The sequence below is a fragment of the Protopterus annectens genome, chromosome 3.part1, assembly GCF_019279795.1.
Source record: "Protopterus annectens isolate FY-2018-M chromosome 3.part1, PAN1.0, whole genome shotgun sequence".
NCBI classification, from domain to species: domain Eukaryota; kingdom Metazoa; phylum Chordata; order Ceratodontiformes; family Protopteridae; genus Protopterus; species Protopterus annectens.
Genome location: NC_056732.1, coordinates 1,175,996,956 through 1,176,024,649, shown reverse-complemented (window position 1 = coordinate 1,176,024,649; position 27,694 = coordinate 1,175,996,956).

Below are 27,694 nucleotides of genomic sequence, written 5' to 3'. Positions count from 1 at the left end.
CTGGGTGGCTCCAGCCTCCATGATGACACATGTTTGTGGATGTTGCTGTTGTTGGCCTGGAGCCACAACACTTAGGAGATGCTCCTCCACACTGGTGAGGGGGGGGTGGATAGGTACCCCACCACCTGTGGCAAGCTGTTATCTGTGGATATCAGATGCACGCTGCTGGACATGTCTAATTAAATCACTGCAGTGATGGCGTACCTGCTCATATGTCCGGTTATGCATGCCTATATCATTTACCCGACGGACAAGATCTTGCCACAGTGCAGCCCTCTCATGCTGATTCTGGCTGGTCCTGGAAAACAGCACACAGTAATTCTGCACCAGGCTCTGGTGGATCTCCTGATCCTCTGCTGCTGTATAAGGTGGGTTTCGCTGATGCACCATCACCCTGGAAGGAAAAGAAAAATATGCAAGCAAGTCATGTGGCACACTTAATATTCTAATGTACTGATATCACTTAACTGCCATATATAGCATCTGTCTGTCTATCAGGGGAAAAACATGTTCGATACCACATATCAGTGCTCAGCCCACAACTGTCTGACAGTGCCTTCCACACTCCATACAACAAACTAGTATACACAAGCACTCAGCACACTGTGTGGGATACAATGCACAACCTCACACTGGGGGTATGTATCAAGCTAATGGATGAAGAATATTGTCATCCCGTGCAATGAATGCAATGCGCATTTACAGCTTAAACGGTAATCCACCCTAGTCTTTGATGTCATACCCCTATCTGACGTATGTGCACAGTTGTTACTATAGCCAGCATACTGCTGTCACAGAGTTTACATGCTGCCAGGTACACACACATACCCTGTAACACACATGTGATTGCGGCCATGGTACAGGCATCATTACACACACATTACACATACATACAACACACAAATGTATGACAACACAGATGAGCATTAACTGTGTACCTTATAGTACTGTGTGCCCCTACTTACAGATACCTATGCATGAGGTATGTAATCTGTGCAGACTACAGGAAACACACCAGACAGTGTTACCAGGGAATGTGAACATACACCATACTGTAGTGTTTAGGCCTACAACATCAGGTAGTACAACAGTTCATATGTGAGCTGGATTCAACAGCAGTACCACTTACTGAGCATACATGTATTGCTTCTGCCTACGATGGGACACCGCAGTCAGAAACAGGGAAGTACAGCACAACATATGCCAATCTACTATGTTTGCATCCTGATAACTGACACATCCTTCTCTGGCCTCACACCAAGGACACCAACTACCATGACAGACATAAACTCACACCAAGCTATCACACCTTTACAGACCTTCCACACAATCAGTGGCACACTCATCCAATGTCACATAGCTGGTATTGCACTGAGTACATGTGTGTGTGCATTGTGTCATAGGTAGGTACTATGCTATTGGTCCTGGGCCTAGGGCAGCCTAGCGATATTCTACCCTGCCCTTTGGGACACATGTAATGTGATTTTACTTGCTCCTGTGAAACAGTTACACAGAGGTGACTCACAGGGCATATTACCTATCTCCATAACATTCATCAGGGGTATGTATGACATCTACTAATAAGGAGCCTTGTTTGTTAATGCTGGGTGGTTTAGTCCAGGGTATGGCATATTTGTGTATAGAAACCTGTACCTCCAGCATGTGCTGTTTAGTGTGGTGACAAGGATTAGGGCCCTAGGTCATGTAGGCTGGATGGATTGTGAGGTGTTGCCATGGTGGTTGGCCAACTGGTATGGGTGTGACATAACTGTGTATGTCCAGCAGTGGTAACCTCTGTGTAGGAAGTATGCAAGCACTCTAGCTGTGGTTTTGAGAGTCAGTCTGCATAGGGAATGTGTTTGAGGGCATTATCAGTCTTTGTTAGGTATGTCTGTGGCCTTTCCACTTGCTGTAGTTTTCATGGGTGGTACATACTGCATAGGACATTGTGAGGTGTAGAGGGGTACACTGACTTACATTTCCCTAGCTGACACACCTTTTGTGATGACATGCACCATGTACAGGGATTACAAGACTAGTGTGCCACTGTAGATATCAAAGGGGAGGCTATTGTACACCTGTGTCCCATGTTCCCTTCTGACACTTACAGTGGTAGGTGGGCAACCACCTATGTGGTAGTTGGTGGGTAACATGTTTTGGAATGGGGTATGGTACTGCAGTATCAACACTGGTGTTCAGCCATGCCTTGGTCACCAGGCACCTGTTGCAGTACATCTGCCCCCATGTCACCCTCTCTCATTCTCTCTTTATATATATATATATATATCTATATCTATATATATATATATATATATATATATATATATATATATATTACATATATATATATACATATATATATATATATATATATATATATATATATATATATATATATATATATATATATATACATATATGTATATATATATATATATATATATATATATATATATATATATATATATATATATATATATATATATATATATATATATATATATATATATACACATATCTATAGACATTCATATCTATCTGTATATATGTATGTATCTAAATATATATCTATATATGTATGTATTTATTATATCTATATGTATATACATATCTATATATCTCTATCTATCTGTGCATACCTCTCTATCTATGTACACACACACACACACACACACACATATAAATTTCGCTAATCATGCCTACCACACACACACTTATGTTAAATGTCCGTGATTTCATATATATATATATATATATATATATATATATATATATATATATATATATATACATATATAGATATTATATATATATATATATATATATATATATATATATATATATATATATATATATATATACACACACACACACACACACACACACACACACTTCTAAACATCCATTGCTGTACATATACATGCACATGTAGGCACATAGACTGCCCACCTTTCATGGTGGGAATATCACTTCTGAAACAGTTGTGAGACATACCATTCTGTAATGATATTGCAGTGTTGTGCATAATGCATTATGCTGTCCTCAGGCCATATAGCTGTAGCAGGCCTCACTGGCTCAGTCCCACAGAAGTTCACCACCACATGACATATACCTGCACTGCATGCTGTTTTCAATGCCACACACTACAACCTACATTGATATGTGCACATAGCAACCTTCAACTACATATGTATGTCCAGCCTTCACTAACAGTTGCAGTATGTCCCTTGCCCTATGCACATCTGCATATACATATAGATACAGACTGCTAACACATATGGAGGGTTCACAGTATGGAGATTATTAGATTATGTAGTTTACATTACCTTTGTCTCTGGCAGCTTTTTTCTGCTGGCTTGCTTGCTATTTATTTTTCTTTTTGGTCTCTCTCTCTCTCTCTCTCCCCCCTCCCTCTCTCTCTCCTCTCTCTCTCTCTCTCTCCTTCCAGTTGCTGCAATGATATTATTGCATGTATGGACTGGCAGTACAGGCTGCTTTTGTAGGTATCTGCACATGTGCATGTGATGGCCTCTGCACCAATTGGTGGCCAGCACTTAGTAATTGCATGCAGCCTGCTGTGTGGTAATTGCAGTTCTCATTGTGATTTCCAGACACTGCTATAAAATGATAGGCTAGGTAGGCATAGGCCTTTCAGTTTTGCAAGGTGGGGACCATGCTGGTTTGCTGTGGACACTGTTGTGTGAGTCAGAAGGTTGGTATATCTCTCATATCTAACGCTGTGTTGTAGCCACTGATATGCATGTTGTACTGAAACCTGACTGTTGCTTCCTCCAGTTCACTCTTCTCAGTGTGTAAGTTAACTCACACCTGCTAATGCTAACACTGTTTACATGGGAGTATGTACTTACCTGTGGGATTTGAGGATTAACTGGCATACAACAGTAGTTCTTGCAATGTGTTGCTATGGCTTTTGTATTTTCCCTTTACATTCACTCCTTGAATGCCTGATGTTTGTCTTTACTGGAATGTGTTGCTATGGCTTTCCTATTTTCCATTTACAGTCATTCCTTGTAATGCATGATATATTTCTTTCAGCACGACATTCTTATATGTTTGTGGTGGCTTGGTGGTACTTCATGCAGTCTTGTGAGCCCATGGTCTGGGGTTTGACACTTACATGGGTAATTTATTTTGCTGATGAGCAGTACTAGGGCCTTGTCATACAGAGTGAATAAGGCACTTTTAAACACTTGTAAGCAGGAAACAGGAAGTCAGTGGGGACACCATCTAGGGATGTGCAGGCTGGGTGTAGGGAAGGTCCATAGCTGCACATTTCTTTAACTGCAATAGCTGTACATATGTTTGACATTTGCTGTGACATTTGAAACCTTCCACCCTGAGAGGAGTGAGGACAACTAAGTATATTGTACTAACAATTATGAATATCAGGCACATGCAGTGCTTGTGAACTGCTATACTGTCATTAGTATGCTAGATGGCTACATCCTTTGATATTTCTGTGTTGTACTCCTACATAAGGGCATGCTTGTGGAAGTAATTCTACAGCTATTCTCAGAGTATGTAACAGCAGACAGGCTGATATGCCTGTGTGTTTCTGACACTTGCAGGCCTCAGATACTCTCAGGTATATATTTGACCAGCCTCAGGGAAAGGTACATATCAGTGGGATACACGCGTGATATATTTCAGATTTTCTGCAGTTGCGACTGTGGGGTATTTTGAGCATATGTATTACTACACCATTTCTGACATGCAAGTAGTGTCTACTTTAACTTGTTGACAGTTACCATTACGTGGGATTCCCCACCTTTCTGCCTACTGTTAGTACATTTCACAGGGAGTCAGTGGGGCACAGGTAACAGCTGTTTGCATATCAGGGACATCCCTGTAAATCAGTCACAGTTGGGAGGTCTGGCCTCTTACCTTTTCAAATATGGTGGTGTTTATCCTGCTCTGATACTGTGTGAGGTTTGTAAGGTGCTACTGTAACATTATTACCTACTAGCATGGCTGTTTCGCTTCTCACTCTAATGTAATGCAATTCCACAAGAATTGCCAGTAAAGATACACAGAACAAGTTTTGTGTAATGGCCTTCCTATTTTCCCTTTACATTTGCTCCTTGTATTTCATGATATATTACTTTCAGCACCAAGTTCTTGTATATCTGCTGTGGCTCAGTGGTAATTCATGCAGAACTAATGTTCCCAAGGTCCGGGCTTCGAGACTGATAAGGGTATTTTATTTTGCTGATGAGCAGACTTCAGGCCTTGTCATACAGAGTGACTAAGGCACGTTTAAGCAGTTGTAAGTGGGTTTGCGCAACGCTTAGCTATGCTTATCTACTCTTAGCTAAGCGCACACAAGCGCACACTGACTGACTACTGCTTAAAATTGCTTACTCCCGCTAACACCCACGCTAATTTCTTTTAAAGAAAAGAAAATGGGGAAATAGGAAAGTGGTGAAAAAGGGGGCGCAAAGAAGGAAAGACAGTAAACTAGCTCGGGATGTGCAGGATGGGTGTAGGGAAGGTCCATAGCTGCCCATTTCTTTATCAGCAACAGCTGTGCATATGTTTGAAATTTGGTATGAAATTTGAAACCTTCCACCCCTAAGAGAGGGGTGAGGACAATAAAATATGTTGTACTGCCAATTAGAATTATCAGTTTACATGTCCAGTGGACATGTGTGCGAATTGGGCAGCTATGTATGGGGCATAATTTTTTTGTGGGAACAGAGTGCCCTTTTTTTATTTTTTTTTTCAGGTGAGAGTGGAATGTGAGGTACAGGAAGTAGGTATATTTGGGGAGGTAGGTTGGGGAGGTTAACAGACAAGACAAACAAGACGCATACAGGGGCGGAGAATGACACATGTGGGGGCTAAACACAATTGACGGGGACGGATGTTTGGATATCGCGAGCTCATGAGCCCACAGATGGCAACAGTGGAACTGAGATCCCCACCCATGGGCAGTTACCACTGCACCTTCACAGCCCAGGCTGGGGCTGTGCTGGGGGCTGGATATGATGGGCAGGCACACCCATGAGTTGCGCCACTCTCGCCTCGAGCTGGCATAGGGGATCAGTCACAGAACGCCTGATCTTACTACGCACCACAGACCGGACTCTATGGAGGGTGAGTGGAGGCTCTCCTCTGGCCAAGTTTGCAGAGGGGGGATGAGCCCCATCCCCTGCAGCGCTTCCACCCGAAGGTGGCACAAGGCCTCTGGAGGAGGAGGTCCCAGCCTGGGCACTGGTGCCAGGTGCACTCACCAGCTGAGGTGGGAGAGGTGGGTCCGCTGGAACCCGCCTTCGCTGTTGTCTTATGTTTAGCAGTATTTTATGGCATTTTGGGTTAGTAACAAACAACACCATTCAAAATTAGTTGTAACAGCATGCATCAGTATTCCCATTAACCAAACACCCATGAATTCCGAACATTGAGCAGCAAGCATAAGACATGCATATTTAGAACAACAGTGCACATTCCAACAGAATGCAGGGTTGATTGGTGGTAACAGGCCATCAGGTTTGGATATGTGAACAGGGCACATGCATCAACGTACATGCAGATATGTATGAACCAACAGAACAAATGTCCATGGGAATTAATTGCGAATACACATACCCAATTTGGTGTGGAATGACATAATTTGTGTAAAATATTACATTAACATATTACACTACCTATACATATACTGTACATTCCTAGTAGATGCAGATATATATCCCCTACATGTATTAGTACAGTTTCCTGTATGTAACCTTAGGAATGTTGGTGATGGGGATGTTACTGCTACATTAATATACATTCCATTTTTATTCATATGTGTTCATATCTGGCTGTGTTCAGGTACAGCATCCTGCTACATTTGATTTATATGGGTCTAGACAACTGTGGATGTTCAGCATTTCATACAACCATACTATCTCCATAATGCAAGGGTACAGCAACATATCCAAATTGTGGGATGGACACAGTCCAAGTCCTGTACTTTATTTAAGACATTAAACTCTTTGGTTGTGGCTGTCTCATTCATTTCATTATGTAGTGACTGCAGTATACCTTTATTCCAGACTTATTACAGCTTTCTTGGTAGCTTCAAACTGTCTCACACTCTCTCACTTATTTTATATTTACATTTCAGAATGGTACTTAATTCTAGGCTTTATTAACATTTATTACTGGGTTACAACAATCCTTTCCAGCTGACTCACTTATTTCATATGGCAGAATTTACAAGGAAGTATTCGACACTTGTCTGTCCTTTGTTGATTGATTACCACTCATTTTCAGGCTTAAGCAGTTATCTGATATTACAATACAGGTGGAAACTCTATTTGAGACTTGTTTAATCTTTATTACTGGATTGCAATACACTCTTTTCCAGGCTGCATCACTTATCTAATCTTACAATACTAGCAGAATCTTTATTCTAGGCTTATTTCACCTTTATTACTGGGTTACAGCAATGAACTATTTTACAATCTGTCTCACTTATATTCTATAACAATACCAGCTAAATAATTACTAACCTGCCTGGTGGCGCAACCTCAGCAGCCTATCAGAATAGGCTCGCCGATTCTCGGAACGGACACCTGCAGCTGTAATATAAATGAAGGAATATTGGAACATACCTCTCCATACTGTAGGCTAGGATAGCATTTCGTACATATGTAATTACATGGATACTTACTCAGTAGTGGGGCAATGGGCATTTGGTGGGCCTCCCGGATCCAACGGTTCAGTTGATCCTCCTTACGTCGCTTCAGGTCCGCATGGTGGTGACGGACCTGTTCACCAGTCCTTGGAGTGCCTGTGGCACTGGTGAGATCATGTGCCAACCGGTTCCACGCCTCTGCCTTATACGCTCCCCATTGAACTTGGCCCTGCATAAGTTGTGCTTCATGATCATGGACTAGGAGTTAAACCATATATTTTGACTCCTCAACACCCCACCTTTGTGCTCTAAAGTGATTTCCCTCTCCTGCACCTGCCATCCTGACTGCAAATGGGTGCCACAATCAGTTATGGTGTGTATTCCCGTCTATGGGGCTTATATATGCCGGTTTTCCCGCACTTATCTCTGATTGGCCATTTTGGATATTTATCAGCTTAAAGCAAACCTGCTTTGTCATGGTTCTATTTTCATTCATTCATATATATATGCTAATACTGTATTTGTCAGTACAGCTGTCATGGCTTAGTGGTTCAGTACTTTGACTATGGTGCACAGTATCCCGGGTTCGACCCTTGGCATTGCTTTTTTTATTTTACTACTGTCTAGACAGGCTAGGAGGTGTGTCTATGTAAAGGCGACTTTGATACAGCTTGCCCAGTGTTGCCCACCGTTAAGCTGGTTGGCGCGCTGCGCAGCTCCGCGCAAACGGCGTACGCTGGGTAATGCATTATTTAGCTACGAGCATTCATATTACACTGGGTGAAGCACTGCTGAGCTACGGGCACTCATATTAAGCTTGTTAAAGCGCTGCTCACCTCCGGGCACTCATATGCAGCTTGTTAAAGCGCTGCTCACCTATGGGCACTCATATTCAGCTTGCTAAAGCGTTGCTCAGCTATGGGCAATTATAATCCTTTTTTTATAAATTATTCTGTTGGATTTCTTCACATATACATGGCCCATTTCATTACATTTTACCTAAATTATAGTTTTATATATATATATATATATATATATATATATATATATATATATATATGTCAGGGGATTGTTTCATACTTATTTAAATAAAAATAGTGAATGATGTTGTGGGGGCTCGAACTGTGACTACCTCCTCCTTGGCCAATGTCTCTAACACTACGCTATTGCCACTTGGCTTAATTTGCATATGTAGATCTTATATGCTTTTCAATGTCTGCTAACTGTGGCTGAGCGAAGGGCATACCCGCGCAAAGGAGCGCAAATGCGGGCAAACATTTTTGAAATTATAAAAAAAAAAATGAAACTGCTATTTTTATGTTTTATACATTTTCAGTAGGGTTTAGTCTGTGGGGATGTGTGGTGTTGTGTTCCTTGACATTTCTACAGACTCGGTCGTGGGTGTTTACTTTCAGGCCTTTGACTCTTCTGGGGGCATGTCCCTTTGCAGTACTCAGCATTCGGACATGCCCCCTACTTTCCTACATGGACCGTGTTAGCCTAGGGTATGATTCAGCATGCCTTCATCAATATGCATGGCATGCTGACGTCATACTGTTCAACTGCAGCCTCCGAGTAAGACATATTAAGTCTTACATGGAGGTTTCGTGAATCAGGCCCTATGTGTTCCACTAGTATGGAATTTATAAAACGTGGTTATAAACCTTTTGAAGTTAGTAAAGCATGTGAAAGGGTCAATTTAGACAGAAAAAGTAGTGGACACCCTTTTTCTTACGTAAAGAAAACATAAGAAAGACTGCCCATAAAAATAGTTATAGCAATGTAGCTTATTGTATGACTTTTAGTACTGACAGTACAGATATAAAAATATTATTACAAAAAATTGACATATTTTTATCTTCTGACCCTATTCCATGTGAGTTTGTTAGTGCTGCCCCAAATTTTGTTTATAAAAATAAAAAAATCATTGAAAAGACAACTTTGTTTTCCCAATACAAGTAAACTGCAGCAACCTAGTATTAGAACAACTAGTTTTGGTACCCCTCTCTGTAGTAAATGTACTTTTTGTAAATACATTGATGTATCCAATACATTTATACAACCAGATAATGGTAATCATTATGTTTTTAAAGTTAAAGCTAATTGTGACACTAAAAACTTAGTTTATTTAGCACAGTGTGTGACTTGTTCAAAATGTTATATAGGAAAAACTAATAGGCAACTTAAGGAATGAATTAAAGACCATTATTATTAATAAGGGCCATAGTTATAGTGCCTTAGCTAAACATATACTAGAGAAAGGCACTAACCATTGCTTTAAGTTTATGGCGGTAGAAGTAAGTTATGAAAGTTTTAGGTTGGGTGATATAACTAATGTCACAAAAGGGAAAGAATTAAGATGGATTCTTAAACTATCAACACATAGAGGTGCAGGTTGGAATGAATCAGTACATCTTAAGCCAGTTCTGAAAGAAATAAAGCTTCTTAAATAAGTATACTGCTATGTGTGTTTTTATGCAATAGCCTTTTATGGTTTCTGTCTTAAAAGAAAGCTGTACCTTTAACTTTTTATGGCTATTGTACTTGAATGTTTTATTTGTAGATATTTAATTGATTGCATTTTAAATATTTGTGATGCTGCAGATTTTTTGTATGTTCTGTAGAAGCGATTTTATTGCAAAAGCGCTCACCTGTGTTCGAATAAAAGTCTATTTGGATTTTACACTGCTCTTTGCCATCTGCTTTTTATTGGTTTGCTGTGGTGCTGTGTTCTAGATTTTTGTTCATCATTTATAATCTGTCCAGTCCTTGTCAATTAAACATCACATAACTCATTGAAATCCTGCCTTCTCTTAACCTCATTTCTTCTCTCAAAACGCTATTTTGCATGTATTTTTCCCACAATTCCTCTCTTTTCTATGTAATTTGCTCCTACCCTTTTCTAAAGATCCCATTTCCAATTGTGTTGTCTCTATTATTATGGTCACTACTTTTAATGCAATTTGTTTAGACTTTGATTAGCATTTGCTAATTATTGCTACTTCAGTTAGATTTAGCAATGCCTTATTATGTTTAGGCAATTCCAATTCTGTATCATAGTTCAAAAATAACTTTATTAGTTATACCAACTTGCTAACCCAGTATTTCTGATGGTGTAGTCTGTAAGGAATTTTTAAAGTTTGCCAACTTACTACACTTTCAAAAATGATATCCCCAATTATCTCACTCTTCTCCATCACACCTCCAATATGTGCTATCTCTCTGAGAAAAAAATCGGTGGCGTTTACTTAAGGTCTAAAATACCTATGTAAATACTTCCAAGCAAAGATCCTAAATCTTCTAGACTTTGTTGCATATTTGAATTTTGCAGAAAGTCCAGATTTTTGACTCATGTTTTTGGTCTATTTCTCATTAAATTAGTAATTTTTGGCAAATGAGTAGGATGATCTGAGGACTGAAGCCACTAAATAATGACATAAATTTGAGTTACAGACTTCAAAACCCTCCAGAAAATGTATGTTAACACAAACCCTTTTGATCTAGCAACGTTCTAAGTTTATAAGAGCAATATTTAAAAGCTGTCCCTATTTTTGGGCCTTTGCAACCCCATTTTGTCAGGCTTTGTCCAGATTTCTTGCACGAAGAGGTTGAGAGGTATGTTTGGGAGTCCTATATATATCCTCACCATTGTTTCATTGTGAATTGCTTATTCAATCTCCCTTCCCAATCTTTTCTAATCTCATCTGATTAATTTGTGTAGGTATCATGCAATATTGTATATGGTCTAGCAATTATCCCTTTTTTAAAATCAGCTTATTTTCTAGATTCTACCAGTTCTGGTCTTTCACTTAGGATTCCCCTATTTCTTTATGATGAATCTCTGATGCTAATGCATTATATGGCTATTGGCATAAGGTCTATGTCATCACTAAAGTTAGGTAAGAGAAAGAAGTTATGTGTATGTGATATTAGCTTATTGTCTGAGCAGTTTGGAAGTTCAGTGTTACAGCTGAGATGGTCATTCAAGCATAATTAACAGCAAAAAGTTGCGATGTTCAAATTGTTTCTTTCAATTAGGGTTTCCCTTCCCTGCACATCCTCAAAATCTCCCTTCCAGATACATCTGTGATACCTGCTTTCTACCTCTTGTCAATTTTAAAGAGGAAATAGCAGTCCTAGATGTCACAGGTTGTTAAGATCATTCTCTTACTCGAAAGGAGGGCTTACTTGCAGGATCACATCAACATTTCCCCTGACACCTCGCACTCCATTAGTAAAAAAATCACCACACAAAATCAAATTTTTGGCTGTCCCAGATACCTAATTGTTCCTTTGTTACCATCTATATACATATAACACTTGGAAAATGCATTATTATATCTTTTTTTATATTTTAAAATAACATCCATGCCCACCCTCATTTGAAATACCCCTCTCTTATTTAACTTTCATAATATCAGATGCTTCTCCAGGATCACCTTTGTTCTATAAACTGACCAGTTTTTCATCAGGCAACCCTGCAGAAGCTATTTCACTTAGAACAACTTCTTCAAAATACTGAAGTTTAAAATCAGCTAAACATTGATTATTTGTAATATCCACTTGCTTTTCAGCTGTTTCCTGTCCCACTGAGAAAACCATATTGCTATCACCAACAGAACAACCCTCTTCTCCCTCCTTTACTGCACAACTTCAACAAGCTGCTTCCACACCAGGAGAAGAAACAGGAAGTGCAGCAGCAAAAACATTTCCTCTCACAACGAAAATGATGCCACAGCCAAATTTTTCCCCAGTAGTATAAACAGCACCTTATATTTCCCCTGAAAATTGATTACTAGTCTAGTTGGACTACAGGGTTGCCTGATAAAAAACTGGTCAGTTTATAGAACAAAGGTGATCCTGGAGAAGCATCTGATATTAAGAAAGTTAAAGAAGAGAGGGGTATTTCAAATGAGGGTGGAGCATGGATGTTATTTTAAAATATGAAAAAGATATAATAATGCATTTACCAAGTGTTATATATGTAGATGGTAACAAAGGAACAATTGGGTATCTGGTCAACAAAGGATAATTAAACATTGGAACAGCCGAAATAATAATAATAATAATAATAATAATAATAATAATAATAATAATAATAATAATAAAACTATATGGGAATCTCCATCAGATGGACTCTGCCTAAAAATGCTTTATCCAGAATGTGTAAGCAGACCATCTCTAGGAATGCAGGAAGACTTGTTAGACATCTCATCCTAAACCGACATTAGATCTCACTAGAATGATAGCATACATAACCAATCATTCTGGGTGATGGCAATATAGCATTCAATACCACTGTCTTCCCTACCTCATGTACATTCCTTGTAAGCTTGGTCATATCCTGCATGCCCCTTTGGGTGGAGCATCTAAGGTCATTCATCCCCATATGGACCACTATCAGGTCATAATCATATTTGCCAAAATCTCTAAGAGCCCTTCTTATGTCCCAGATCCTGGCACAAGAGACAGCTGTCACCCTATTTTTATCCATCATGGTGAGGGAGGGTTCAACATGCCTGACAATAGAGTCACCTATTACTAAATCATTAGTGTGGTTACATGCAGTCTAAGTGGGCTATAATGGCTTGGAATCTGAATCCTTGTGACTCTCAGAGGTATGTTTACTGGCTATTTATGTGAAAGGTCAAGGCAATTTGTGTTAAGGGTGAAGGCAAGTGTATTGCTGTGTTAACTAATGTCTGTGATTTCTTAATCTTTTGCCTGGAAGGCTTTAGGCAGTGTTCTCTTAACCTCAGAGTAATGTGGTTTAGTACTATTGCTCTGTGTGTGTGTGTGTGTGTGTGTGTGTGTGTGTGTGTGTGTGTGTGTGTGTGTGTGTGTGTGTGTGTGTGTGTGTGTGTGTGTGTGTGTGTGTGTGTGTGTGTGTTCTGCTTACTCGATGAAAAAGTAGCCTACTAGCTAAGTAAATCTTTATATCTCTAACACAGTGAATCACTGTGAGATAGCAATAAAGAGTTTTTTTTGTAAGCAAGAGACAGTTACTGCACTGCCTCAAAATAGCTGGTGCTATCAAGATGGCAAAAGCTGGCTGAGAATCAATATTTACCCTTGTAGATAAAGGGGTATAAAAAAGCAGGATAAGTTAGTATAACTTACTCCTGGTATAAGAAAGAGGGGGATAATTCACTTGATTAGAAAAAAGTGATTATCTGGCAGTTGGTGCAGAGGACTAACTGGAACTGTTAACTAACTGTTCCCTGTGGTCCAATGGTCCAGGGTTTGATTTCCTTAGCCTCTATTATCCAACTGTGTGACTCTGGGCAAGTCACTTGTCAAGCTCCTGGGATGAGTCTGAAAAAGGACAATGGAGTTTAGAGATCCACCATACAAATACAAGCAAATAAAATGTCATGTGATATAGCTAAAGTATAAAAGAGTATGGGCTGTGATTACTGCAGTATTCTCAAGTACACACAACTGAATAAAAATATATAAATAAATAAAAGGTAGTAATGACAAACATATGTAAGATAGATAAATCAATAAATGAATGAATGAAATAAATAAATAGTAACACGTTCAAAATTTACATGAAATTGCTTTACCTGGTAGGTTAATGTGGTCGCTACATAACCAGTAAAAGCAATGGGCAAAAGATAGTCTAAACAGTAACATTAAAGACAATACCTACAGATAATATGAATATAGAAGATTATAATCAGGTCTCCAATCAAACCACATTATCATGTGTTCAAGATATGGATGTCAAGAAATTCACTTTGAGAGTGAAACTCGAGATCTTGGCATCCATATCAAGAACACATAATGGAGCTTCATCTGCACCAAGTACTACTGGTTGCAGAAAAAAAAGAAAACAAAAACAAGGTGTGAAGAGTTTCACTAGTTTTTAAAGCCACTAAAGCCCATAGTGAACACTGACAGTCTTTAGTACCTAGAGCAAGACTCAATATTAACAGCATTTAGAAAGATGCTTAACAATTTTTAAGCACTGCAGAGAAAGCTGTTAATGTCAGGTCTCACATTAGAGTAGCGTGCAACTAAATTTACTTTTTCCCAATATTTGAGTGTAATCCAGGATTTCCATGCACTGCAAGTTGTTTCAAGAGCAATAACTGTAAAGCAAATAGTTTCAGTGCAGCATCAGTTACTGTAAAGCATAGGTTTAGTGCAGTATCAGTATAGCAGTCAGTCAAGTAATAAACGAATATCACATAGATAACCCTGCACTCGCTAGCGCAGTACTATACAGCAGTAACTTTAAAGGCTATAACAATGCAGTAATCACTAACACACCCATAATCAAAAATTGCAATCAGTAATGGAAACAATAAGTTGAATGTTTTTACATACGTGCATATACATATAAACTCCGTGTAAGTAACAGACAACACAACAGTATTATGTTAGACATTGCCAGCAGTAAGCAAGACTAGCAAAGCAACGAGGTGAAACAGCACAATGTTACTTAAACTTAATACCTCTATAGACTGCAAAGCAAACGTTAACAGCAGTGCAATACCAAGGAGACAGAATAGTACAATGTTATTTAAACTCATTAGCAGAACAGTCAGCAGAGCAAAAGTGATAAGTTCAACAATGTGTCCAAAAGTTCAGCCTGTAAGCTAATAAGGTAAAACAAAACAAGGACAGTGATGTGAATGTATGGTAAGGCAGTAGTAACACTAATCACAGTAGTACAACTAGGTTGTGACAAAGAAGGCACTAACAACAAGGATGAAGAGAATGCCTTAACTATTGTAGACTAGGCTCTTTTGTTGGACACCTGATAGGATAAAAACAGGTTTGTACTGCTGCATTTGCACTCCAGCACACTGAACAGGCAGTTAGTCATCATGGATCAGAAATGATTTTATATATTTTGCTTTTACGTAAAGAATTCATACTTGAGCCAAGTCCGGTGTTATACTTCAACATCTGTTACCTAAACCCTTGAATACAGTCACACATATATAAAATTGATGGGACCCTGATTCTATTCCAAGCCAGCAAACATGTTCTGTGCACTGATTTGCTTTCCCCTCTTGCTGGCATTAGGAAATCATATCGTTACTATACAAAAGTCATACTAGTACTCTACGGTTGAAACAGCAATCCCTAGCATTATCAAATCTATCTTGGATCCTGTCCCAGATAACATTTATGAAAATAATGTCATGTCAATAACAGATATCTGTGTTAATATTGAAAGAAGCAGGTGGCCTATTTTATTTCTGATTAGTTAGGTGTCACCAACTACATAAGGGAATGTCTCTCCTAGTAAGGCTTTACAGCTAAGGAATGGTCTTATATCTTAGATTGTGGTAAGCAGGACATTCCATTATGAAGGAGGCAAAAAGTAATTACAGAAACTAGTTACAGGTACATTAAGGAAAAGTCCTCTACCAGCATTCCACATCTTTTCTCTACTATTCACAACATTATAATTTGAATTTTATTGCTGCTTGCTAGGAGGCTGTGCAAAGCTTATATCAATGTCTAGAATGGAAAGATGTTTTTTTTCTTTGTGAAAATAGAATTTAACATAAAACATAATATTCTAATCAAAGAAAACATATATTCGATAGCATATATATATATATATATATATATATATATATATATATATATAGTACTTAAGTATTATCGCAACCAGATGTTGTCGCTTGCCAATGTGATAAACCTGAACTGTTACGAGGGCATGAAACACTGAAAGGGGCTATTCAAAGTCCTTATTGTTGAGGACAACAGTTGCATTACTTTCAGGAAGAGAAGAATTGGAAAAAATCCTCTTCCCAATTTGCGTGCATTATATACGCATGCTTTCATTGTCATGGCTGCTATGGAAAGCATACGAACTGCAGGAAACAACTGTAGCTCATCGTAAGCCCATTCATGGCTTCTGCTGTGTGTTTTCTTAATAATACATGATGTCTGTAAATTGTAACCCACACAAGATAGGGACACAATTTCTACAAAGGGTCTAACAGCTACTATGAAACTACTATAAATTAGTTATTAAGAAAACACACACCAGAGGACATGAATGGGCTTACGATGAGCTACAATTGTTTCTTGCATTCGCATGTAACGGTTTATGTTTCTTTTATTTTTTAAACATGTCTGTGTCCCCAGTCCCTTTCATGCATCTAGGCACATGTTAACCTCTGCAGTGCCCACATTTCTGTCTCATATTTTTAAAGTAGTCACAGCTATGATTCCCAAATGAATGTATGACTGTCACTTGATGGCACTTGCTGGCACAAAGAAGGAACATTCAGCAGGCAGACTTGCAGAAAGCAACATGGTGCCAGTAAACACCATGAAGAAACAACAACAGTATGTTTTGTAAATTGTATGATAGCAGTCCAGAAAACAATCTGTACTCGTAAAGAAAACATACTACATTACATTTTAACAGCATTAATGGACATTTGTCATGATCGGAAACCAGCGGCTATTGCTGCAAAAATCTGGTTGCGATAATACGCAAGTACCATATATATATATATATATATATATATATATATATATATATATATATATATATATATATGTTACTTTTGTATATAATTTAAATGAATTATTTCAAATGAATTTGTAATCTTGAAAAAAAGATGAAGATAGACAATTGTAAAAAAAAAAAAAAAAACACCTGCACCTCTTTCTACATCATTTCAACTGCATTTAGTTTGCCATATTTATTACTGCTTGTTGGTACTCAGTAAACTGATGACAGCATTCTACTGAATTGCTGCTTTTTTGTGCTGTTTATTACTGCTGTGATTTGCGAACTACTGTTTTAAAGCAGTCTACTGATTAACTTTATTTCATTGCTATCTACTACAATTCATTACTGTTTAACTCCATTTTACAGCATTTTGTTGCTGTTTAACTGTATTTGTTCATATTGTGAGTTCTGTTCTTTTGACTATAAGTGATTAATCTGTGCTTCATTGGGAGTTTTTTCTTATTGAGTTCTTAACCTTAAAATTGAGTAGCATAATCTAGATATAGGTCTGCAGCATTTAGAGCTTTAGCTGCATGGTTTTAAACCCTTTTTTAGGTATTCCAGCTACAAGTTTTCCCTTAGTAGCAATTGTGTTATCATCTAGTAGTACTACTCATAGACCTTCCTCCCTTTACCCTCTTAGCTCTTTCTGTTTCTGAGAAATATGGATGGGCAATTTCCTATATTTTCTCCTGTCAGTCTGGTCAGTATGGGCATCCTGAGACAGTATAGCAACTGCCTCAGGTACATGGACAACCCTCTTCTTCTACCACCTAGGAACACAATTTGTGAGAGATGCAAATGCATCAAGCACCTAGTGTCATTGCTCTCTCCCTGACAAACCAGTATATCTGGCACTGAGAAACTTGGCAACACAAACACCACACCTCAAACACCATACATACCTACACAACACACTCCCACACATGTGGAGGTCCTCAACAAAAGCATACCCAAACAAAAGAGACCTTTGAGGCATAAACATAATCAAACTCTACTGCCCACCACACCACACACCACACATAATCCACACACCTGTGTCTCACAGCCACTAAGGCCTAAACATAAACCCAACATATTAGTTACAGGAGACTCCATTGTGAGACACACAGATGTGCCCCTCACCAGGCTGGATAAGGAAAAAGTCACGGTTAGTTGTTTGTCGGGTACCAGAATCCACCATATCACCAATGCACTCAAGTCTCTCAACAGGTACTGTTATGACTCTGTCATAGTCCACATTGGAGTGAATGACTTGAGAAGTACCTCCCTGGACCATATGAAGAGAGACATGATCGAGCTTGCTGAGTATGTGTCCCAGGCAGGTATGCCCCTAACCTTAAGCAGCATTCTACCGTCAACCAGAATGATGCCTCAATACAAACAGAAAATGATTGACTTTAAGAACTGGATTAGTTTCTGGTGTCATTCCGAGGGAATCCAGTACCTGACAGCCTGGGATGGCATGATTGACAAGCCATAATGCTTTACCAAAGATGGCCTGCATCTGCCTCCCTTGGGCTTTAGGCTCCTGGCAAAGGCTCTTGCCTCCCCCATAGTGCCTTTTTTAGGCAATGCCATGAGGTCAAACTACCAACATGAAAATTTCATCAAAACATAAATTAAAGGTCATGCTGCTAAATGCTAGGAGTCTAAACATGAAACTGGGCTCATTGCAAGCATTCTTAACACTGGAAGAAGCTGACATTTGTGCACTTACAGAAACCTGGTTCAAAGCTGCAGAGAGCACCCCAGCCATACCAGGTTACTCATCCTATCATTCATTCAGACCCCAAGCCATGGGCATCAAAACAAAAGGAGGTGGAGTTGCAATATATATAAAAGACATACACACAACTAGGCTGGTCAAACAGTATGATGCACAGGAAATACTCCAGGTGCAGTTAACATTGGACAAGGCCCCTATTAAATCATAGCTAAGTACAGACCTCCAACTCTGACTCAATATGACCACTCCACCTATCTGAACCTCTTTGAATCTCTTAAGATTCAACCCTTTACCCTTATCCTTCGCGACTTTAACTATCCAACCATAGATTGGAAGAAATACTCATGCCAAAACTCAAATGCCCAGACATTCCTTGATTTCATCAATGCAAATGCCTTGGACCAGTTGGTTGACACCCCCACAAGAGGTGAAAATACCTTGGACTTGGTATTAACCAACATGAGTAACCACTGCAACATCCCAACAGTGTCATCATACCTGGTAAGATCCGACCACAAAGCAGTCACTTTCGAAGTCACCATCTCCCTCAACCACCCCCCTAGCTAGGGTCAAACAAAACACTTTTCCAAAGCTGATTACAACCTCCTGGGCAAAGGTATAAATAGCTTCACAGCCTCTTCCCCCTCCACAGAAACTGGCACAAATGTCCAAACTTACACCAAAGTACTATATGAGCATTTATATAGCTGCATGGAATCAGGAATACCAGACAGGACAAAATCATCCTCCACAAGGAAGAGTAAACCTGTCTGGTGAACATCTCCAATAACTAAACTCTATAATAAAAGAAAAAAAATTGCTGTCCAGGACCAAGAAGGAGCAGGTGTCTAATTGGAAGCAATCTCTCTTCACCTGAACAAGCAAATAAGAGCACTAGTGAAATCTTCCAAAGCAAACTTCGAGTCTAAACTGGCCACATCTACTAAAAACAATCATAAGGCTTTCTTCACATCTGTCCACAATCTCAAGGGAAACACCCAGATCTGCTCAGTACTGGTGGTCAAGGACACCACATACACAAACCCTGTAGATATAGCCAACCTGTTGGCAGACAGATTCATTGAAAACTACTCTCCTCTGTCCCCCCATCAGTAAAACAGGACATCCCCAGTACCTGCTCCCCTCCATTTATTTCTAGGGAGAAAGCCATCACTGACCTCTCAAAGGCAAAAAATACAGCCTCCGTGGTACCCAATAACATCCCAGACTGCATCCTACATGAACTCAGGCAGGAACTTGCAGTACCATTAGGCACCCTATTCAACCATAGTCTGAGTTCTGGCTTCATCCCAGCCAAGTGGAGGACAGCTACTGTCATCCCTTTGCACAAAAGTGGAGCATCCACCAATCCAAGAAATTATATACCCATCAGCCTAACTTGCCTGGTCTGCAAGACAATGGAGCAGATTATCATGGACCTGATTAACAAGGACATTGGCAACCTCCAGACATTTGATCTGACACAGTTTGGTTTTGTTGATGGGAGGTGATGCCTGTTAAATTTGGTTGACATCTTTGAGCAGTCACCAAGGCTATAGATGAGGGGAAGATGGTGCACACCACCTACCTTGACCTGGCCAAGGCCTTCGATACTATTCCCTTCTCAGGTATAATAGATAAACTCTATCAACTAGGCATCAATCCATATGTTACCAGATGGGTAGCAAACTGGCTTACTGATGAAACCTACCTAGTCAAAATAGGGAAGCCACCTCAAGTATTAGACCTGTAACAAGCGATGTACCTCAGGGATTGATCTTGGGGCCTCTCCTGTTTGGGATATATTTCTCAGAGATGCAGGCCAAATCTAGTAGGCTATGGTTGACCACGTTTGCATATGACTACAAGCTGGATGCTGTCATCAATTCACCTAGTGATGTGGACATTCTTCAAGAGGTTCTCACCCAAATAAATGACTGGTGCCAGAAACATGGCCTCAAACTGAATGCCAAAAAATGCATCATCATCCCTTTTGGGGAGAATGATGTCCCCACAAATTATCACATTGATAATAAGGCACTAAGCATGCAATCAGTCATCAGGACTTGGGAACCCAGGTTGATAGCAAACTGACTTTTGGCCTCCATATTGTCTCCATTGTATGGAAAGCTTTCTACATGGCCCACCTCATTAGTAAGGGTATCTCATCCAGGGACAAGGTAGTCATAACATCCCTGTATTCTTCCATTATAAGACCAATTATTGAATACAATGCCCCTTTTGGCATGTATATCGCAAAGCACATGCAACAGCTGGAGACACCACAGAGATTCCTCTGCCAGAGAATCCAGGGCCTCAAAATTCTTCCCTACACAGATAGGCTAAAAGCCCTGTCCCTCTACTCAGTCTCCTACAGACTCCTCAGAGGTGACCTCTGGCATACAAAGCAATCTCAGAACCCGGCCGGATGGGACTGCTGCATATCCGCAAGTCAAGCTCCACTCGAGTAACCCGCATGTGAGATATCAACCTGGTCTGTGCCTCAGAGACTCGCCCTTTTGGGGAATAGACTCCCTTTCCACATAAAGCAGAGTACCTCATTAAACCTTTTTAAGCGCAACCTGGATAACTGGATGGAGAACAGAAAATACACCCGTGGGATTCCACCTATGTTCCTGCTGCACAGTGGTATAGGGTGCTGACTTGTTGGAACATGGGCTAAATTCCTGGCTAGCTTGTAAGGGCCTCAGAGCCAATAGCCTAGTAACTTCCTATGATCCTATCCAAAGAGTTTAGAGGAACTGTGTTAAAGCAAGTTAGAGAATAGGAATTTGGCGGCACTTATTTATTTATTTATTTACATTTGATTATCGAGAAAGTCCAACTGTGTAGAAGCCCACTTTTCAGTGGAGGCCTGGGAAGAAAAGCTCCAAATTATTACAAAACATTTTAAGAACCGTAATTTTACAATCTTCCTAACACAGCTCCACAGATACGCAGAGTTAGGTGATCTGCCAGTGCTCTGCTGTATTCATCTGTGCAATCCAAGGAATCTGTTGCATTCTGCTAACCATAAGTGCAGTTTTATACTGTATTTTGCATTTTTAAACTGTATTTTTGCTATATTGCTGATTTTTTAAAATGGTTCTTGCTGACTTGTTGCACTTTTTGTCTGCTGTAGCATAGACTAGATTCAACCCTGATGAATCTGGTTCTATTTGTTAAACTGAGCATTAAACCAGGCTATTTTTTGTCGGTGAGGGCCACCCTGTAACTATGTAGCAGGAGAGTACAGTTAGGATTCATCTGATTGTAGGTAGCTGGCACAGGGCTCAGTTTTGAGCTTTTTATTGGTTATAGCCCCATGTTTGCTCGGGTTTGTGCTTGTTTTAATACAGCTCTACAAAGCTAGGTGACCAGCCATGCTCTGCTGTATTGATCTGTTTATGCATAGCGCACTTCATGTCCCATCGTGCACTACCACACAGTGACGGTAACCATTGGTAGTTATACACCCAAAAACGTCAGTAGATAAAATTTCTCTTAGTAGCTGCCCATGATTCAGCAGAGAAGTCCTTAAATTACACTTAGCTGCTCAGAGAGCACCTCAGCTACACCTTTGCCCATTAAACATTCCCAAAACCACCAAATCTATAATAGTCTCATACTATTTAGAGAACCCCCACTAGTATAAATCCTTAGTATAGACCCCGTTTAGAGCACCCAGTTATACCACACCCCTCCATTTTCTCTCCCCACTGTGAAAACAGGAGTTAATCTAACATTATGGATGGTCAGTTTCCCTCCATTTCTCCTACCAGCGTGATTGACATGTTTATCCTGAGGCAGTGCACCAACTGCCTCATGTACACTGACAATGCTCTACTCCTAAATTACCCAAGTACTATTTGTGATAGATGCAGCTACACTAAGAATCTGGAATTCTTGTTCTCTCATGCACAGAACAGTAACACTGAACAGGTTGTTAGCATACATACAATGCATCCTACACAAACCATGCACTCAATACATAAGCCAGCATATGCAGAAGCACTCACCACAAACCTACCTTAACACCAGAGACCTTCTAAATACAAACATGCTACACCTAATACAACCCTTACAGCACTCATTACATATAAAAACACAAGCACCAGTGTCTGATCAAATAAGCTCCAAAGGCAAAGCACACCTAAACCAAATTTTTTAGTCTTAGGTGACTCCATTGTGGGACACAAAGGTGTCTCACTCACCAGGCTGGACAAGGAGAAGGTTAAGATCAGCTGTCTATTGGGTGGCAGGATCTGTCAGGTTACACATGCACTCAAGTCTTTCAACAACAAGTACTGTTATGACTCCATCATAGTTCATGTTGGTGTGAATGACTGGAGATGCATCTCACTGTGCCACTATGAGGAGAGACATGCTTGAGCTCTATGACTATGTGTCCCAGGCAGGTATGTCCCTAGCCTTGAGCAGCATTTTACCCTCACTTAAGATGATACCACAATGTAAAGAAAAAATGATTGACTTAACAATTGGATTAGTTTCCGGTGTCATTCTAAGAGGATCCAGTTCCCATCAACCTGGGACGATATAGTTAATAGGCCACATGGCTTTGGTAGAGATGGTCTTCACCTGTCACCTCTAGGCTGTGGTGTTGCTGGCTAAGGCACTTGTCACCCCATAGTGACTCATTTAGGCAAGGTCTAAAGAACAAAATTTCCAATGTGAAAATATCACTCACAAATAAATTAAAGGTTATGCTGCTAAATCCTAGAAGCTTGAATCAGAAACGGCACTCTCTGGAACTCTGGAAGCACTCCTCTCCCTGGAGGATGTTGATGTCTGTGCAGTTAGAGAAATGTGGTTCAACGCCACAGAGAGTACCGTGGCTTTGCAAGCCTATAATGCATTCCACAATTTCAGACTGTGAAATGAAAGTGTGAGAACCAAAGGAGGAGGAGTATCTATCTTCATCAAAGATAAATATACCTCTAGACCGGTTATACAGGAAAACTTCATGATTCAACTAACTGTGGGTAAGACCCCCCCTTTCAAGTCATCATTAGCTATAACCTCCCCCCCCCCTTCAATGAACCAAGACACCACTGCTGCTTATTTGGACCTACTTAAGTCAATCAAATTACAAACAAACACTCTAGTCATGGGCAATTTTAAATATCCCTCCATTGACTGGGGAACTTATACAAATATTAACATGCTCGCATGTAGGTTCCTGGACTTTAACACTAGTGCCCTGGAGCAAGTAGTATGTACCCCCACAAGGGGCTCAAATATTCTTGACCTAGTCCTCACAAATATGGGTGACCATTGACCACCACAAGTATAGGACCCTCACTGGTTAAATCTGATCACAAAACAGTCACATTTGAAGTAGCTATAACACCTGAACTCCTCTTAGGTGAAATAAGACTAATAAAAAATCACCAAAGCTAATTATACCCTCCTAAGGGATGGCATAAATAATTTCCATGATCCTGTTCCCACAGATGACATTGACAACTACACCAAGGTATATACAAATACCCTTTTCAAACACTTACACAAATGTATTGACACAGCTGTACCTGACAGGATCAAAACAAGATCCTCAAGAAAAAAACAAGCTTCCCTGGTGGACATCTAGCATTAATAAGTTATATAACAAGATGAAGAAGTTGCTGTCAAAGAATAAAAAAGAGAGGTCCCAGTACTAGAAGCACACTGTCCTCTGCTTGAACAAACAAATAAGACAACTTGTAAAGTCTTCTAAAATCAACATAAACAAATTAGCAACCATAGCTAAGGATAACCATAAGTCATTCTTCACCTATATCTGTAACCTAAAAGGTAGGCTCCAGATGTGTGATAAACTAGCTGTAGGTGGCATCACACACACACTGATCCTGTGAAAATAGCTAACTTATTAGCTAACAGGTTTGGTGAAAATTTCATCCCTTTGTCCCCTCCAAACATTCCACAAAGGATTCCCTCTACATCTCCCCCACTATCTCCCCCACTTTACATCTCCAAAGGTCAAGGCATTATTGCTCTCTCCAAGGCCAAAAACACAGCCTGTAGGGGACCAGATGGCATACCATATTGCAATTTAAATGGTCAAAAACATGACTTAGCAACTCCATCAGCTACTCTCTTCAACCATAGCCTGAGTACTGGTCTTGTCCCTGCTGAATGGAAAACAGCAACCGTCATCACTCTTCATAAAGGGGGTATAGCAACAGACCCTGGGAACTACACACCCATAAGGTTAACCAGACTTATTTCTAAGGCCAGAGAATGAATCATCATGGACCTTAAAAATAAAGATATAGGTGATTTCCAAACCCTTGATCCAAGACAGATTGGTTTTGTCAATGGCAGATCAGGAAGCAAACCTGGTGGACTTTTATTAAAATGTCACCAGAGCTGCAGATGAAGGGGAAATCTGTGCATACAGCCTACCTTGCCTTAGCCAAGGCCTTCAACACAATCCCATTTTGGGCATCATTGATAAACTTTCCCAGTTGAATATCAACTCGTATGCCATCAAGTGGGTTGCTAACCGACTCACTGACAGATCATACTCAGTCCAAGTTAGGGAATTTACCTCAACCAGCAGACCTGTCACCAGTGGGGTTCCAAAGGGGTCAGTGCTGGGTCCCCTATTCTTTGGAATATACTTCTCAGAAGTTCAGGCCAAAACAGCGGGGCTGTGGCTGACTACATTTGTTGATGACTGAAAATTAGGTGTAATTACTGAATCCCTAAATGATGTCAATATACTTCAAGAGGGACTTACACAAACCAGTGAATGGTGCCAAAGCCATGGACTCAAACCCGATGCTAAAAAATGCATTATCAACCCCTTCAGTAAAAACGATATCCCTGCAGACTATGGTATAAATAATAGTACTCTAAGTAACAACAAAGTAGTGAGAGACTTGGGAATGGAATTTGACTGTAGCCTAAACTTTGACCACCATGTGTCTATTGTGGTAAGGAAGAAATTCTATGTCTTACACCTCATTAGCAAAAGCATTGCCTCAAGAATAAAAGAGATTATAACACCCCTGTACTCGACCTTCGTCAGGCCAATAACTAAATACAATGCTCCTTTTGGTATGTACCTTACCCAGCACCTGCAGCAACTTGAGAGACCTCAAAGATTTCTAACCAAAAAAATTCCAGTTTTCCAGCACATATCAAATACTGACAGACTGAAGTCACTGTCACTGTACTCAGTAGCATATGAACTACTTAGAGGAAACTTGTGTCTGGCCTACAGAGCAATCTCAGATCCAAACCTAATGTAACTGCTGCACATCCGCAAGTCAAATAGGACAAGGGTCACCCACTCCAGGGACTTTAACCTGGCCTGCAACATAAATAGGACCTGCTAGAGAGACAGATATGTCTCCAAGAGGTTGCCACTCCTCTGGAATAGGCTGCCAGTTCACATCAAACAAAGCACTTCTACGACCCTGTTTAAGCATAGCCTGGATGACTAGATGGGAAACTAAATTTCTTCCAGGGATTTCACCTATGATCCTTATAGATATGGGCAGTCATTGTGAACTAAGATATTGAGTTTTGGTATGATCTTTTATATTGGGTTTCTTTGGTATTATATTGGGTACACAGTTCTAGGATTATAAAGACCTTCAGGTTAAGAGACTAGTAACCACCTATGAAACTATAAAAATAAAACAGACCTGGAAAAGAATATATAAACGATTATATACATATTAGTTCTAGGCATACAGTAAGTAACAGAGAATACCAGTTAACCAGAATTGTGGCTTTGTGTGTGGAGAAAAAGATAAAAATGTAGCTTGTTCAGGACTGCAAACAAGAAAAGAACACTATGCAAATACTAGCATATATGCCAGCAAATCATTTAGTTTCATGAAAACAGTGCATCAAAAACTTGATTTAAGTACTTTAAAATGCTTCCAGCATAGCAGAGTTAAACTTGTAGCTGAGTTAAAAGCGGGTCTTTAGCAAAGCACAGAGCCAACACATAAAAGGCTCTTCAAATTTGACAGACCTCATACCATTTCATAAATCCCAAGAAAGTTATTTCATAAATCAGGAACATGGCAGGTTAATTGGCAAGTACATATGGCTCTCTAGTTGTTAATTAAAATAATAAAAAATGAGAAAGTAATATCTGTATTTTACCACCACCATGTGAGGTTTCTCAGATGGTGTTTGATTAAAGGTTTTTTGAAAGTATGCTGCATCAGCATTTTGCACAGTTCTGCAACCCAGCAGGCTAAATCCATCTAAGGTCTCCTAAGCATCTGCACAGTAGAATAATGCAGACTTTATATGCCCATACGGTACTAAACATTTATCTTCTTCCTGTGTAACTTGAGTAGTTCTCAGAAATAACAAGGCAAGAAATGAGCTTTACCTTAGAAATACAAACTGATTCACAACTACTTATACTTCAAAACGGACATAAATGTTGTTTTCAAAATTATTAGCATGCATTTACCAGAGCTCGCAATATAAGTGGGCTCTGTGGCCTTCCATTAAGGGTGTTGCTTTCTGACCTTTACATTGTTTATCAATTACATTTTTGAATGGCAATAAACCAATAAACATCCACCAAGAAAATATTCTATCCTAGACCTTCTAGTATCACTTTTTCCCCTTTTAGATTTCTGTGTAGTCAAGCATGGGAGATGACAAAACATTACCGGTAAAGAAAGAGTGAAGTATGCAATGCTTTCAGTATTAGTATCTGGAACTCAGCATTTCCTGACTTTTTGTCATTATTTCTGCATTTATTTCTTATCTCCCTTATAATATCTTCTTTTTTTCAGTAACTTTGCCTTTCAGAGACTTGGATTAATAAAGT